Raw genomic sequence first — 15,988 nt, forward strand, 5'->3', positions numbered from 1 at the left:
CACATAATTTAGATTAAACCCAGTGAATAGAATGTCAGAATAAAAGGTAACTTCTTACACAGCTTTAGATTAAGTCTTCTACCCCCCCCCCCACAACCCCATCATCCAATTTTAGGTGAAATAGTTCTGATAATAATCTAACATTGCATCCAAAAAAGAAAGAAAGAAAAAAGAATCTAGGACTTGAATATGCAGATTAAAAGATGGTGCTACACTGATCATCTTTAGCTAATTTCATGATGGAATATGTTGAGTGTTAAGAAACAAAATAATTCAACTATAGTTTGCTTTGCTGTTGAATGGAGATCTGACTCCACATATCAGATGTTGAAGTCAGTGTAAGTGGCCCAGGCTCAGAGGTCAATCTAATGCACCTGGAAAGGTTGTAAGCAGTACATGAAAAGATGATAGCCCTCTACACTCTTGCTGCCAAACGACACACACATCTACATGCAAATACTCTGCTTGTTACCCACATGCATTTGAAATACTATCTATTGCACACTTTTAAGATTATCCACAATACTGCAGGATTTTAATAACATTAATAAATGAATGAATGAATGAATGAATGAATAAAGAAAGAAAGAAAGAAAGAAAGAAAGAAAGAAAGATTCTCTGTTCCTTGAATCTCATTCAAACTTAGGTTGCCACTTAATAAAAAGTAGACTTTAGCAACATTTTCACAGTCTTCCCAGTTGGCTCTAAGATGTTGATGGTCATTAATAATATCTCAATTCAGCCAGTTAGGATTATTTTTGTATCAAATTAAGTTTGAGGATTTCAAGGTCTTCATTATGCACAAACCCTTTCATGACAATACTCTGAAATTTTCCGATTCCCTTTCATACTATCCAGAATGAAAGTATTCCATTCTGGATAGAATGAGATTCTAGAAAGAAGGGAAAGGAAAAGTCTGCTGAAAGTACCATTGTAACATGATGATATCTCAAAAGAGTCATAATAAATGTGAGCGCTACTGTGTTACAATCTTCTGGGTCTCATAAGGCAAAAATCGATTAAGGGGACTGAAATCAAGAGAATGATATGGGGAGCTTCTACATTCAAATAGGTTAGGCATAAATAGTTTTGGCATTTTAAGCAGCTATCCACACTTTTAAACTATTTATGCCTAACCTATTTGAATGTAGAAGCTCCCCAGTTACATATGTTAAAAGTAATATTTGGTCAGAAAGACAGAAAGAGGCAGATTAGTGTATTTCAACATTCAGCATACAACATTACTGAGTTCATCTTAAAACACATCTATGCAGTTCATCTGTGATTGGTTTATGATAGCAAAACATTTTAAGAATAAAACATACCTTGTGTTTTATAGAGTATCTAGCTACATATGCAATAATTAATACTTTTGTCCCAAGAACCACAAAAAGGAACCATATTTCCACCCCCATGTTCAGAAATAGAATTCCAAACTTAAAGTGGAATCTAGTCTAATATTGCTCCATCCACACCACCATCATTCTTCTGGATTTGGAAAAGATTAAAATGGAATTGTTCAGAGTGTATACAGGTAAAGTTTATCTACTGACTGAACAGCCTTCTGCCTCTCCCAAGCATTCCTCCAGACCATCATACCATAACACATGCTGGTTTCAAAGGGTATTAAAAAAAACTGAGATTTTAAAAACTCACAAGGAATAAACAAAACTTACAGATCCTTTGCTACATTTTGCCAGGATTGGCATCAGGTTTAATGATCTGCAGTCCCCACTAAAGTTCTCAGTGTCATTCTCTGGAGCTTCCTTGTGGTCCTGCTGAAAAGAGACAAGAAAATGAATGGTAACTCCCTAATAGGCAGAAGGGACAGCAGGGGAAATGGTGGAACAGAAAGCTCAAATTATTTTCATTTGTTTATCAAACAAAAATCCAATTCAGTGACCTCTTTCACTATCCATTTGAGGAATGTGGCACAATTCATTATTTTTATTTTTTAACTTGGAAGGGAAACAGCAATGACCATGGATCACAGCAGTGATCAAAATAAGCAAGCTAGCAGATGGAGCTTTGTGATGCAAGCTCCACCCCTTTTGAACATGTGTGACATTCATACAAAAGATTTGGCTTTCTATTGTGATCTTCCATCTGATTTTGATACCTCTGAGGGGAAATTAATTGGATGTTATGATACCCTTATTCAGGCCTTACTGTCTCAGTTAAGACTTTCAAAATTCATTGTTTTGTTTTAAAAGACTGAAGAAAACTAGTTAACAAGTCTAGTTAAAGTAATTTTGCTGCCAATGAGACAGCCAACTGAATTGCTAGTTGAATCTGACTTTAATCTGGCAACAAAGTCTCTGCTGCATTTGCAAACAGTAAGTGAAATATGGGAGTGAAGGGTAGGTCAAATGGCACACTTTGTTACGTCTGAGATCCAGGGCAACTGCATCCTAGCACAGAGACCTCACTTTGCCTGATGATAAGACCACCTTTGCTGTTAAGGTTGGTTATCTGAGCTGTAGTCATTCAGTTCTTTGCAGCCCCTACATGGTAACTCTAGTGGTTATGAAACCACAAAAGAAGACACTGTAAAAATTGTATCAGTGAAGCTGTGGATTCCAAAATCTTTTCTCCCACTCTGCTTTTCACATTCAGGAGGAACTCTTGTCCAGAATGTTTGTAACATAACATTTTCACCAAGAGTTGCTCTTTGAGTGAGATGGACAGTGACAAAATTTGAAATATAAATAAATAAATAAATATTTCCCCTTCCCCTTTCAGACATGTAAATAGTATGGGAGATATTGTGCTAAAAGGACAATGTGACTACACTTTATATCCAGAAAGCTGCTAGGCATGGGTTTCCAATGAGTGAGTGATTGTCTTAAGAGATTTCATTTCCTGTAGAAGGGACACTGGACTCATTATCTGATTTTGAGCATTTAACAACTGAATGTAGAAAATATTGACTGGTGAATTGTCAGAGGTCAGTATGAAGTCTTTCACGGCTCTCTAACACATTCATTTCAAGATTACCTTAAATGTCTTGTGTGGAAATGCAGGAATTCTGGAAACTATTCTTTACTATGTCATTTTGAGGATTCTTCTGAAGGGTATGTTCAGCTACTTCAAGGTAATATCTTTGAAAATTCACTCTCCTGAAATGGGCTGTTCTTGTTTTTGTATAGCTGGACTATTGTTGATCAATGACATCCCAATTCTTATGAAATATTTCCATTGTTCATGCTAGGAAGCATTTATTTTAGCCAGACTGTTTTGTTGTAAATATCTGAAGTATCTAAAAATGCATCTTTAAAATTATTATACCCCCAGCTTCTTGTTTTACCTCCATGGAGAGAATACAATCTAAATTCATCAGAGTAGCTCTCCAGATACCACGTTGTGTCTCTAATGCACATTTATGCCTGGAGATAGATATGATAAAAGTTGAATCAAGAGTGTGTCTAGCTTCTCTAAACCTTTGGTTAAAGCTTAACTTTTATCCTCAAGGCCTAGCACCACTAATTTGCCGGGTCAATTTCCAATCCACATGGATCAAGGCTGTAGAATCTAAACTTTCAAATTTAGGCTACTCTCCCTCCTCAGTTCTTAAGATGAAATATGATCAGGCAAAACAATCTCTGACGCAAAGGATACAGAAAGGCAAGCAGATCTACTGTAGGGAAGGCCTTGGCCTTCCTGTCACCAGTACACAACAGATATGTTGTCATGGCTGCCAGCTACCTTGCACAGCTAGAAACACCCAGCCATCAGAAAGCTTTCTCTCTTGCCTGATGTCCTGCATTCCCCAATGCAGTATTGGATAGTAAATATAAAAAAGTACCATTGGCTAAAAGGCTTTGCCCTGTGATTCCAGAGAGGTGGAAACTACAGAACATGTTCTTCTTTACTGCCCCTTTTATGGAGACATTTGAACCAGATTCATCCTACCTCTGATTAGTAGACATCCAGGTCGCTCAGACTCAGCCTATGTCCATATGCTGCTCATAGACAAACTGCCTTTTGTTACAGTGCATGTGGCTAGGTTTTGTGCTGATGGGCCAATCTTCTACTAGCCAAATGCATTCGATGTAACTGTAATTCATTAAATTTTAGATATTATCACTTCTTTGTAATTTTAGATGTTATTATAATTATATAATTTTAGTGTCTATTTTATAGTTTAAATATAGACTGCACCTTGGACCTCACTCATAGATGCTGGTTAGGTTGTTTTATAAATGTATTTTAACTTTGTCTCAAATTTTATTTCATTTATTATCTATTAAGAGAGATTAATATATTCACTGAGCATTCTGCTTGTACTGTTCTACCACTGCAATAAATTGAATTTGAATTGAATTGAATTGAAAATCATTACATTTCTGCTCTATTATTATTGGATTTGGGATGTCTTTCTTACATTAATTTGGGGCTTGAATAGATCCAGAATTCTATGAACAAATAGAATAGCATAAGGTTATACCAGCCTATGGGTGAAATCATGTCATATCTCTCTGCTGCAGAAAGACTTAGCTCTGCACTGCTATTCCATATCTAGGAGTGTGAAAATCTCTGTCCTAGTAGTATGAGTTAAGATTGCTGTTAAGTAATCTGATCTGGAGCTGGCCTAATTAAATCACTAATGCAATGTGTAGACCTGTTCTAATATACATATTTGCTTGTGCATCAGATTGGAAATGGTGTTGGAGGAGACCCTTGAGAATACTATGAACAGCCAAACAAATAAACAAATGGATCATTGAACAAATCAACCCAGAGTTCTCACTTGAGGCACAAATAACCAGGCTCAAATTATTCTACTTCAGACATACTATCTGGAGAAGGCTCTAATGTTGGGAAAAGTGGAAGGAAAGAGAAGAACAGGACAACCAGCAACAAGGTAGATAGACTCAGTTACAGTGGCAATGGCTATACCATTGGAAAACCTGAAAGACAGGTTAAGGACAGATCATCATTGAAAAAATATATGTAGTCGCTAAGAGTTGACAATGATTTCATGGCACATAATCATCTTAGCAAAATGTATAAATGAAAGAATACTTGCTATGCCACGGTTGATCCAGAAGCAAGTGACTAACAGTGTGAATATATACATGTGTACTCTAAATTAAGCCACAGAGTTCATTGGGATTTATTCCATGACATGTGCATCAGATTGTAGCCTTAAGGAGCAAAACTGAAAAGGAGGTACATGTCACATTCAAATAGCATCCCAATTAGAGTGCAATGAGGCATGAACTAAATCTGAATGCCTTTCTTTTCTCACTAACATAACATTATTCCAGCATGATATGTACTACAGAGTATTGTAATTATCAAAGTCTTAAATTAGATATTTTTTAACAAAAAGGGCTAGCCTTTTTTTTCCTCCCAATCATTTCATATATACCCTAATGTTTTCAACAAAACAATATTGGTTGTTTACAAACACAGTTTTAATATAGCCATTCAGTGTCTCCTTTTTATCAGCCTAGAGCAAGCATCTTGCCTTGCACTCCAGTCATTCACAATGATGCACAATGGTAGAAATAGCCACATTGGCATGATTTCAACACTGAACTAGTACAAATACTACTGCTCTCTCTTGAACTAAAAGAAACCCATGGTTTTATTTTTATAAGACAAGGCTGAAGCATGTTTGGCTTCAATTATGATTCAGAACTAGTGAACCCTCCCACAAGTTGTTTTCTTCTATTCTTGTGTCAGCATGAGATCACAAACCTCCCAGTTACCCTTAGCATGGTACTGCCAAGGGTCATGATCTCACAACAGCATGTGAAAAACCAGGACTGACTTTGGAGGAAAAAAATCATCCTTTTGCCCATAAGAGGAGCAAAATATGCATAGTCTTTAAAGTGTTGAAATTGAGACTATATGCTGCATTTTCACAGTACAGAAAGCTAATTTTGACATATACAAGTATATTATGTGGCTGATACGCTCTCATATGCACATGTATCATTAACAATGATCAGTATGGAAGACCCATTGTACTGCATAAGCTACAAAGTAAATGATGAACTAGATAGTGATCCTTTCTGTTGCTTAAGTGAGATGTTGCTCAACTAGTTGCAGCAGTCCCAGGTAGCCCAACAAATGATGAGAGCTGCTGGAAATTCTAATTCAGCAACATCTGAAAAACCCAAATTCCTTTCCAAGGTTAAATAGATGAATTTGTTTCAGTGCAAAATAGGGCTGCCATTTTGTTCACTGGCTTCAAAAGCTTTATATTTTTTACAATGCACTGGTGACAGTCTTCTTTTATCAAAAGACAAAGGCAACTTATTTTTTCAGAATAGGCAAATTTGCTGATATGAAAGCTAAGTCTTAACAACAAAATACTCTCAAGAATAGTTTTAACAAACTGAATCCAAATAATGAAGCTAAGTATAGCTGTAGGGATATGAAAGTATTTGGCTCAATCTCATCAAGTACTTTGTAGTATGAACGCTGAGATGGGAGTTACATGGGAAAGGAGAACAGAAAAATACTTGGGAATTATTAATGATTATTGCATTCCTGAAGAACACTGAACATCTGCCACTGACAGAACCATACCTCCTTCCAAGAGTTTTCCAGATCACATCCATTTTATAAATCCTGTACAAGTTAATGGAGCAAATATGTTTTTTTTTAATTTCTTTACCCCTCCCTCAAATAGGGTCAGCATTTAGAAGACCATTCAGTAGCTCAGTGCTCTCAACCTGGGATACCTAGTACAGATGGTACTGATTTCATTTTAGCTCCTGTATTTATGATCAATGATAGAGAATGATATAAATTATAATTCCAATTCATCTGACAGATCATGCTTTGATTTTTCTGATTCTGTTGTCCATGTCTATCCAACATATAGGACAGGGGAACAAATGTGCACACCCTTTCTTAATACTATCTAAATGGCAGTCATGATTTTCTAATTAGTTTCAAATTAATTTCAGCACTTTCCAAAGTAAATTGAAATCTTGGATTTGCAAGTTAAAACTGAACTACAAATTAGTTTGGATCCCAATCGGCCATTCAGAAAACTGTTTGTGTAGCAGAGCAGAGCTTTACATTCAGAAAACCCCAAACATAATTCCAGCATCTCTCACTGACTATAATTGAAAAAAAGATTGGATTACATTTTGAATGGTGTAGAGTGCCTTTACATTTTGAATACACACACACACACACACACACACACACATAAATTATTTTTCTTAAAAAATATTAATGAAATATTTTGGCCCAGTTAGCTCTAATTGAAAAGACCATGTCTGTTAACTTTAGAAAGGATACATTCTGGAGTTCCTATGCAAAAGAAATCTTTACAGTTTGCCATTCCCAATAAAAAGGATATTTATTCCCAAAGTGAGGAATTACTGAAATAGTGTATCACTGGAGAAAAGAAAGCATTCAGGATTTTAAAAGAATAGATTGAGGAATTAGGGAATAATCATAAATGAAATACAGTTTCACTCCTGTTTCTGTTACCAATATCACAAAAAGCAATAGGATAGGGACAGCTATAGAAGGTAGAACAAAGGGTTTTTGAAGTAAAAAGACTAATCAAATACTAGAACATCAAGAATTTTCCACACAAGTCTCTAGTGCTAATCCCATCAAGGTCCCACAGACTGCCAATTCACCAGGCATTTTAAATGGTCCTGCTCCTGATAGAACACATTGGACAGAGTACTGAATGGGGGGACAGTCCAGTGAGACAGGACATCTCTGATAAAACTATAAATTGTTCTTAACACAGCAAATTATAAATTATAAAATATAGCCATCCATCCCCTTCTTCTTTTGGAAATGTTCTTACATATATGGATTAAATAGGAGTCTCTACATTTTTGCAGTCTTTCTGTCTATATCTCTTTGTCCCTTCTAATTCCGAATCACTAATGAAACTTTGGGAAGATTGAGATCTAGGTTCATGCTATTTTGAAGACTCCTCACTTCAACATGTACATTTTCTGAACAATTCTCCAACACACTCTACTAATTTATCTTAATATAATATGGCATTTCCCCTAATTTATATGTAAATATTTTCAGATATTGAGGGAGATTGGTTATCTTTTTTATATGGACACAGTATTAAAGATGGTTGTGTGAACTTGGGGCCAAAAATAATACTCAATATGAATTTAAGATGGTGGGAACTAGGCAGGATTTCAGAGGGAACACCAAATCATTCTATTCCATCTGACATGGTAACTTGTACTTTAGTCTAGTTTCTACTTCTGTTACTTGGCATTAGGACAAGCACTGTCCAGAAAGACAGTTTCGCCTTAGCAGATTTTTAAATCAGGATTGCCTTGCTTCAGCCCAGCATCAAAATAATTTGAAAGCAATGCATTCTCAATGTTATTCATGCATTCACTGTGTAATTTTTGAACTTGTGATATCTCTAATAGCAATTATAATTAATGTTTATTTGGCTGTAATCACCCGTATTATCTTATTTTGTTTAACAAGGATATTATTTAGCTTCTGGTCAAATTTGGTGATTCACAGGGAGAGTCCATTCCTACAGTGGTGGTCAAGAGACTGAAACAGGATGGCAGCTTCTTCTCTAGGGCACTATTGTCTATAAAGCACATTTGGCAAACAAATCAGGTTTCTGTCTAGCTTAGAATTGCCAGCTCATGTTGTGTAAAATTATGGTCTCAGAGTTGTAAAAGAAGGCTCACAGAATTTCTCTGAGAATTTCTGTTCGACTTGCCAGATAATGTCTCATGTATATTTCTCACATCCAACTGCAAAGTAGCAGTGGTGATGAGTGCACCATTGGAAGATGAAAGACCAGGTTAGGCAGATTGCTATGGGGAAAATCTATGTGGTCACTAAGAGTCAACAAAGACATGATGGCACATAAGCAGTCAAGTTCCATTTTAACTTTTGAGAAATAAGTTTTTCTAAGGGTTTTTTTAAAAGATTTTTTTATCCTGCCTTTGTTATTTTTATTAATAACTCAAGGTGGTGAACATACCTAATACTCCTTCCTACTCCTATTTTCCCCACAACAACAGCCCTGCGAGATGAGTTGGGCTGAGAGAGAGTGACTGGCCCAAGTTCACCCAGCCGGTTTTCATGCCTAAGGCAGGACTAGAACTCTCAGTCTCCTGGTTTCTAGCCCAGCACCTTAACCACTAGACCAAACTGGTTCTTTGATTATCCCTTTGATTATCAGAAATTCTTAATAAAAAATACCTTTGGAAACTCTGCTTGCTTGATTGAGGGAGCTAATATTAGGACTTTAAAAACTAGCCATCCTTCTCCAATTTGTCCCAATTAGTAAAATTACATGGAGAGGGAGACATAGGGCACTTCGTTTTGCCCTCCAACCCCATCCATACTTTCTCATATGATCCAACTAAATCTGACTATGTATGGAATCATTCTTCTGTTCATCATTTGCTGGATCAGGAATTACAGTATAAACTATAGGTACATCAAAAACACATTCTCTTGAAAGTGCATTAAATAGAAACTCTAAGCTCAGGGAAAAAGAGGGGGAGGGGGACAGCTTAGTATAGATTATCTGCTTAATCGACAGAGAGTTCCAGGTTCAGTTCCTGGGATTTTCAGTAGAGGTGAGAAAGATCCTTGGCTTAATCCCTGAAGTTGTGCTTGACGGTATCAACAATACTGAAAGAAGACGTATTGCATGCCCATCCAATTTACTTTGTAGTATCTTAAAATGAAATGAGGTATTCTCTATTTTGTTCTGAAGTTTTTCAATCCAACTTCCTACAGTTGTAAATTCAGTTGAGAGAATCTGGCCTTTATCTGGTATTAGAAGAATCTGAATTGCAGGAGACTTTGGTTCATCCCATGCTCAGTGTGGGGCCCATTAAAGCATTTCAGGCACGTAGCTATCCAGCCTGTTTGAAGACTTCCAATGGAGGGGAACATACCTTTTTCTGAGGCAAGCTATTCCCCTGGTTGACAGCTCTGTATGTCAGCAAATGTCTCCAAATATCTAACCTGAATCTACTTCTCTTTACTGTCAACCCATTAGTTCTAATCTGCCCTCAGGGACAGAAAGTAAGTCCACTCCTTCCTGTATATAATGTACTTTAAGACATCTGAAGACTGCTGTCATATCTCCTTTCCTTTTTCTTTTATGAGGGCTAAACATACATAGATCCTTTAAATGTTCTCATAGGACTTGAATTCCAGTCCTTCACCAACTTCACAACCCTCTTCTGAACTTACTCCAGTTTGTCAATGTCCTGTTTGAACTCTTCTATCCACAGCCAAATATAGTTTTCCAGGTGTGGCCAGGGCAGAATAGAGTGAAATGCTTTTTCCCTGTTACCTGGACTCTGTGTTCCTGCTAATGTAAAGGATAGCATTTGCCCTTTTAGCAGCTGCTGGCTCATGTTTAACTTTGTGGACAAAAGTGATACCCAGATCCTTTTCAATGAACTTCTGCCAAGCCAAGTCTCCCCATCCTATACTTGTGTGTTTTATTTTTTTCTACCCAGATGCAGAACTTTACATTTCTCCCTGTTACATCTCATCCTGTTTATTTTGGCTCACAGTTCAAGTGTGTCTAGATGTTTTGGAATCTTCTCTTTCTCTTTCATATGTTAGCATATCCTAGTTTTTGTGTCATCTGCACATCTGCCTCAAGCCCTTCATCCAAGTCATTAATAGAAATGTTAAACAGCAGAAGTCCTGGGAGAGGGTCCTGTGGCATCTCCCATAATCTCTGATTAAGTTCATTCAGCTATTATGAATCTATCCAATCTATCTACCCCATATTTTAACTGTTTATTAATAAGGATATCATGAAAGGCTTTGTCAAATGCTCTGCTGAAGTCAAAGATCTAGTCCATGTCATTTCCTCGATATATTAAGCCAATAACTCTATCAAAGAGGGAGATAAGGTTACTATGGCATATTGGTTCTTGTTAACTGAATTCCTATCCAAGTCCTCATAAACATGCTGTTTAATAATCTGCTTGAGAGCCTTAGAGCTGCTTGAGAGCCTTAGATTTTCCAGGTCTTCCTTTCCCCCTTTTTTAAAACATAAAGACCTGCTCTCTTCCAGTTCTAACCAGTTCTCCAGGAGTTCCTAAAGATTACAGTTAGTGGTTCTGTGATTTCCTCTGCTAGTTCCATTAGTATCTACGGATATAATTCATGTAACCTAAGAAGGTTGGATTCCTTTAAATTAGCTAAATATTCTTTTATCTTCTTCTTGTTTATTCTGAACTACAATTTCCTTCTTCCACTGGTGGCAAAATGAGGGCAAGCTAGGACTTTGTTTCTAAGAAAAGGCAGATGTAAAATACAAGTTAAGCATTCTACCTTCTCACCATCACCAATTCAGCCCTTTTTCTTTACAAAAGACTTTCAGCTTTTTTGCCTTTCCTTTGGTTTCTGACATACCTAAAAAGGTTTTGTTGGTTTATACATTTCTCACAAGCCTCAGCTCATTATATCCTTTAGCCTTTCTGACACAAGCCCTACAGTTTCTGGTGACTGCCTTGTATCCTTCTTTGATTATATGCCCCTCCTTCCATTTCATATATATACCTTTTTCCCCCCTGATTAGGCCTTGGATAGCTGACCCTTATTCCTTCTTCCACCTTCTGACAAATGAAGTTATCAGCAGAGGGAATTGGAATTTGTCTCTTTAGCAGAGTTAGATTTCTGGAAGATGTCAGCAGTTGAAATTTCCCATTGTCACTATTTCATGCTGAATTCAGAGTTCAGTCACTTGATGCAGAAAGATTTCATTCATATCTTCTGCTTCACCAGGAGGTTTATATAAAATCCCATGACAGTATCACTTTGGTTTCTCCTTTTATTCTTACCTAAATATTCTCAGCAGGATTCCCATGTTCTACAAATGAGTTTAGTCAACATTTTCTACTATTATTCTTTTAACTAGGAAGGGATAATTCTAGCTTTCTCCTCAGCAGGAGCAGGCTAAGAGAGTGCCACATTCTACTGGCAATCTGAGAACAGTATCCATGCTTACTCCATGGACCTTGTCAGCATAGGTGGGCTTTAATATAAAGGCAGGAAAAATATATGCCTCAAGGGTTTCTCCCATTATGGTGTCAGGATGCTCATATTCAGAAGCCCTAACAGAGATAGGAAGTTTGGTCAATGCAGATATTTTTTTTACCACCATTCCCACAATACCATGTCATCATCCATGATAGGGAGGGCTTATGGAAATTGAAGTCTAAACTATCTGTTGGGGACCAGATTTCTCATCTACATTCCGAACAGAAGGAATAATGCATTTTTATGCATGCTTTTCAGCATTTGGGGAGGGATTTGCGAGGAACAGCAATTGCTGGATAAAGGGATCCATGAAATATTGGTGATAAAACACCCAACCTTTGTTTTTTTTCCTACTTGTTGCAATTTAGTGAAATGCTGGATGTTTTCAACTACTTTGAAACAGCAACAGAAATATTGCGTTGCTGTTGTGCTCCATTTACCTTATAAGTAATTTTAAGAAAATCAGAAACCCATCCCCTTCCACTAATTGAGCTGTATAGTTTAAAAATGACAGGAACAATATTATTTTGCATTCTTGCTCACAGTAATGATGTGTTTGAATCATAAGATATACTACTTAAGAACACTGAATGAGTCATGAAAGAAGACATCTATCCCTTTTACAGATTGAAAATGAGTACTGTAATTTCACGTTCCTCAATTGTTTTATTTTGACTCAAAATCGAGGTTCAAACTTTCCAAATGTTTTGTTTTTTTAAAAAATTGCCCAATCACCGGCAGCAAGTCTTCCAAGTGTATTTTTGTGTTACGAAAGAAAGATTAACACAGGCATCCAACTGATCAGTGAAGAGGGTATATGGAGAAAAGAACCTTTCATTTTTCCTGCCACTGATGAAACAGAAAAAAAAATGTGGGATAGGCAGGTGGGAAGATGACAGGTAGACAGAATGGATTTTCAAAGGGAGTTGTGGGAGGAATCAGACCCTGTCACACTTCTAAAGACATAATTGGAAGCATGATACTCTTTGAAGCAAGCTCAGAACTCAGGGTTTTTTGGGGGGAGGGGGTGTTAATAATTTCCATTTTGGGTTGAAAATAGATTTTTTTTTTTAAGTCCAACTCTCAATTATATTAAGGTGCTTGTGTTGCTTCTCATTAGTGTCCTTCACTTTAAATCTATGTTGAACCAGGGTTGTTGAAATTAGCAGCAATATTCTTTAGTGAGTGTAAGAAGGTGCTGGGTGAGAAAGAAAAGTACCAACCATTGATGAGTGGGGAAGAACAGATGAGCAGCTGACCATTCACATATAGGTGAAAGTATTACAGACCCAAAGCCTGGCTGCCATTTTGAAAACAGAACGAGAGGAAGTGAGAAGGAAACAATGATATGTAATTATATAGCACTATTCCCAGCACATAGCTCCATTCCTCCTTCCTTTTCTGTTCCATTTTCAAAACAGCAGCTAGGCTGCTTAGCTCTCAGCCAAGCCAGGGCCTTGCCTTGTGAAAAATGCAAGGAAAAGAGAATACAAGGGGAAAAAAATCTATGCTCATCACCTCCTCAGTTTAATTCCAACCACCAGCCCCTGAAAGAACAGTTCAGGAAGAGACAGAATATACCAGGCCAGCAATCCTTGCCATTTGGTCTTGAAAGGCTAAACCATGGTTAGCATTATGCTCAAACACAGCCTGTGTTTCAGGATTGTATTTACAGAAGAAGAGGATGTTTTTAATATAGGCATGAAAAATGTCCTTGGATGTATCATTTGCAACAGATAAATGCTATCCCAGATAACTCTATTTGGGGAGGAGGCATTAATGAATGTATCTGATGCTACAGAGTCTGCTGTTACCTATGGATGGATCGTTTGTTACCTCTCACTAACACTGAAAAGCACATTGTAGTATTACAACTATACATTAATTAAAGCAAGCAGGGGATTGGAGCAGATAATTACAGTTACAAAGTGTAAGAAATGTCTAGGAGAGGAGCTAGCATTTTCTTCAAAGAGAGCGAATAGGGTTATAGTGTGTGATCCTTCAAAATGCCATGAAAGGATTGCTAAAAAGCACACTGAAGTTATAAAATGTATTCTACTTACTGTATTACCACCTCACGATTTTAGACTGCATTAATATGACCCTCACATGTAAAATTCTTTTTTGGAATGCATACAATTTCTACCCTCACTGATTTCAGTGTATGTATGTTCCTGTGCGTGCGTGCATGCATGAATTTACATTCTTCCATTTGGTCTTGAAAGGCTAAACATTCTTCCCCTGGAGGTGAGACAAAGCCCCTCACTCCTGGACTTCTGTAAAAAATTAAAAACCTGGTTTTGCCAGCATTCCTGGAGCGGGAAGGGGAATAGTCATTCCTGGGGATGGCTAGCACCCTAGAATGGCCCTAGAATGGCCCTTTTACTCACAGACTGATAGAGAATTTTTAGCCATCTGTATTTTAACATATTTTATACTTTTATTGTTTATTTATATTCATATTTATTGTATTTGTAATTGCATTGGATTTTAAACTTTGCTTTTATTATAAAGTGCCCAGAGTCCCCCCTTTGGGGGGAGATGGGCAGTGATAAAATTTGATGAATAAATAAATAAATAATAAATAAATGCATGGATTTACCTGCATAATGGCTCTTAGCATTTATACTAATGAGAAAAATCCTGAAGATTCAGGAGCAAGAATAATCCAATTTTTAAATAGCATGCTTATATGTATTCTCAATATAGCTGGGAAAATGGGTGAATGAACAGAGGGCAACAACAGATTATCCTAGGGCAATTTCAATGATTTCTTCTTTCTTCTTTTGCAGCTTGCACCAGGAAGAAATGTATTAGAACTAGATTTTTATGACTGTTATTTATGACATACAACAAATCAACAAGACCATGTTGTCTGCTGACAAACAGATGAAGCTAATCATACTGCTAAGAAATGCTCCTGTATGGTGCCTGTGCATTTATGAAAGTAAAAATAACATGATCCATTGCCTCCAGTAAATACAACTGTCTTCAGAAAGGGTTTTTTATAAGAATGTCTGCAGGATCTAGTGCTTTTGTCATTTTGTCATTATGTCACAGTGGTGTGACAAGATCTCCCTCTTTTGTATGTGTTTGCAACATCATGGTGTACATACAAAAGGGACAGAGTTTTTGTTCTGTTGCTGCAGTGCAGCTTTAATCATTTCGCACACACACATATGCACAGACCCCTGTGATTCCCAGGTTGCATAAGCTGTCATGCTCAGAGCATTAGTAACCAGCATATTCATGGCCCTGGAGAAGACATATGAAAGAGCAGAGATGCGTAATTGCAGTTGCATTCCCAGATCCATATGTGACCACTCCCAGAGACTAGAGTGCACCCACAGGTCTTCCCCAAACTGCTGCCAAATGTTAAAGTTTGCTGAACATAAGGTGATGTTCATATTACACTATTAAATACAAACATATTGGTTTAAAGCATAGCTATTCACAGGCATGCAAAAACATGCAAAAAGCTTTCAAGAAAGAAAGACTTTCTTTACTCAAGAAGGGATTTCTTGGAAAAGCAGCTCACCCTAATAACATAATAACAATTGCCTAAAGATCAAAGAGGGTATGAAAACCATGTTAATATGATTGCATTTCATGCACTAAGCAGGGTTAGTACAGATTAAACATGTCATTAGTTGAAAATATCTGCTCCTCTTTATATTTGGGAAGGGGAGACCCTTGACTTCTGAAGGAACATCTTTCTTCTCTTTCTAGGATTATATTTACCTAAGCACAAAACAGATTCTGTAACCATACAACAGTGACAGAAGTAGGCTAGGATTTGAGTCTAGGTCCAATCAGTGGCAATATGCATACTAATATGTGGCACAGCTTGTGTAATGAAGTTCCCAGCATGCAGCCTGGAAAAGTATCCTCAAGTGTGCTGGTTGATTTATTTTCTCTGTCAAAAGGCAGGACAGTGAGGACTTGTCCTCTCCTACAGTACCTGCAAGAATACTCTGTCATTGTT

The sequence above is a fragment of the Candoia aspera genome, chromosome 2, assembly GCF_035149785.1.
Source record: "Candoia aspera isolate rCanAsp1 chromosome 2, rCanAsp1.hap2, whole genome shotgun sequence".
In the NCBI taxonomy this organism is placed as follows: Eukaryota; Metazoa; Chordata; class Lepidosauria; order Squamata; family Boidae; genus Candoia; species Candoia aspera.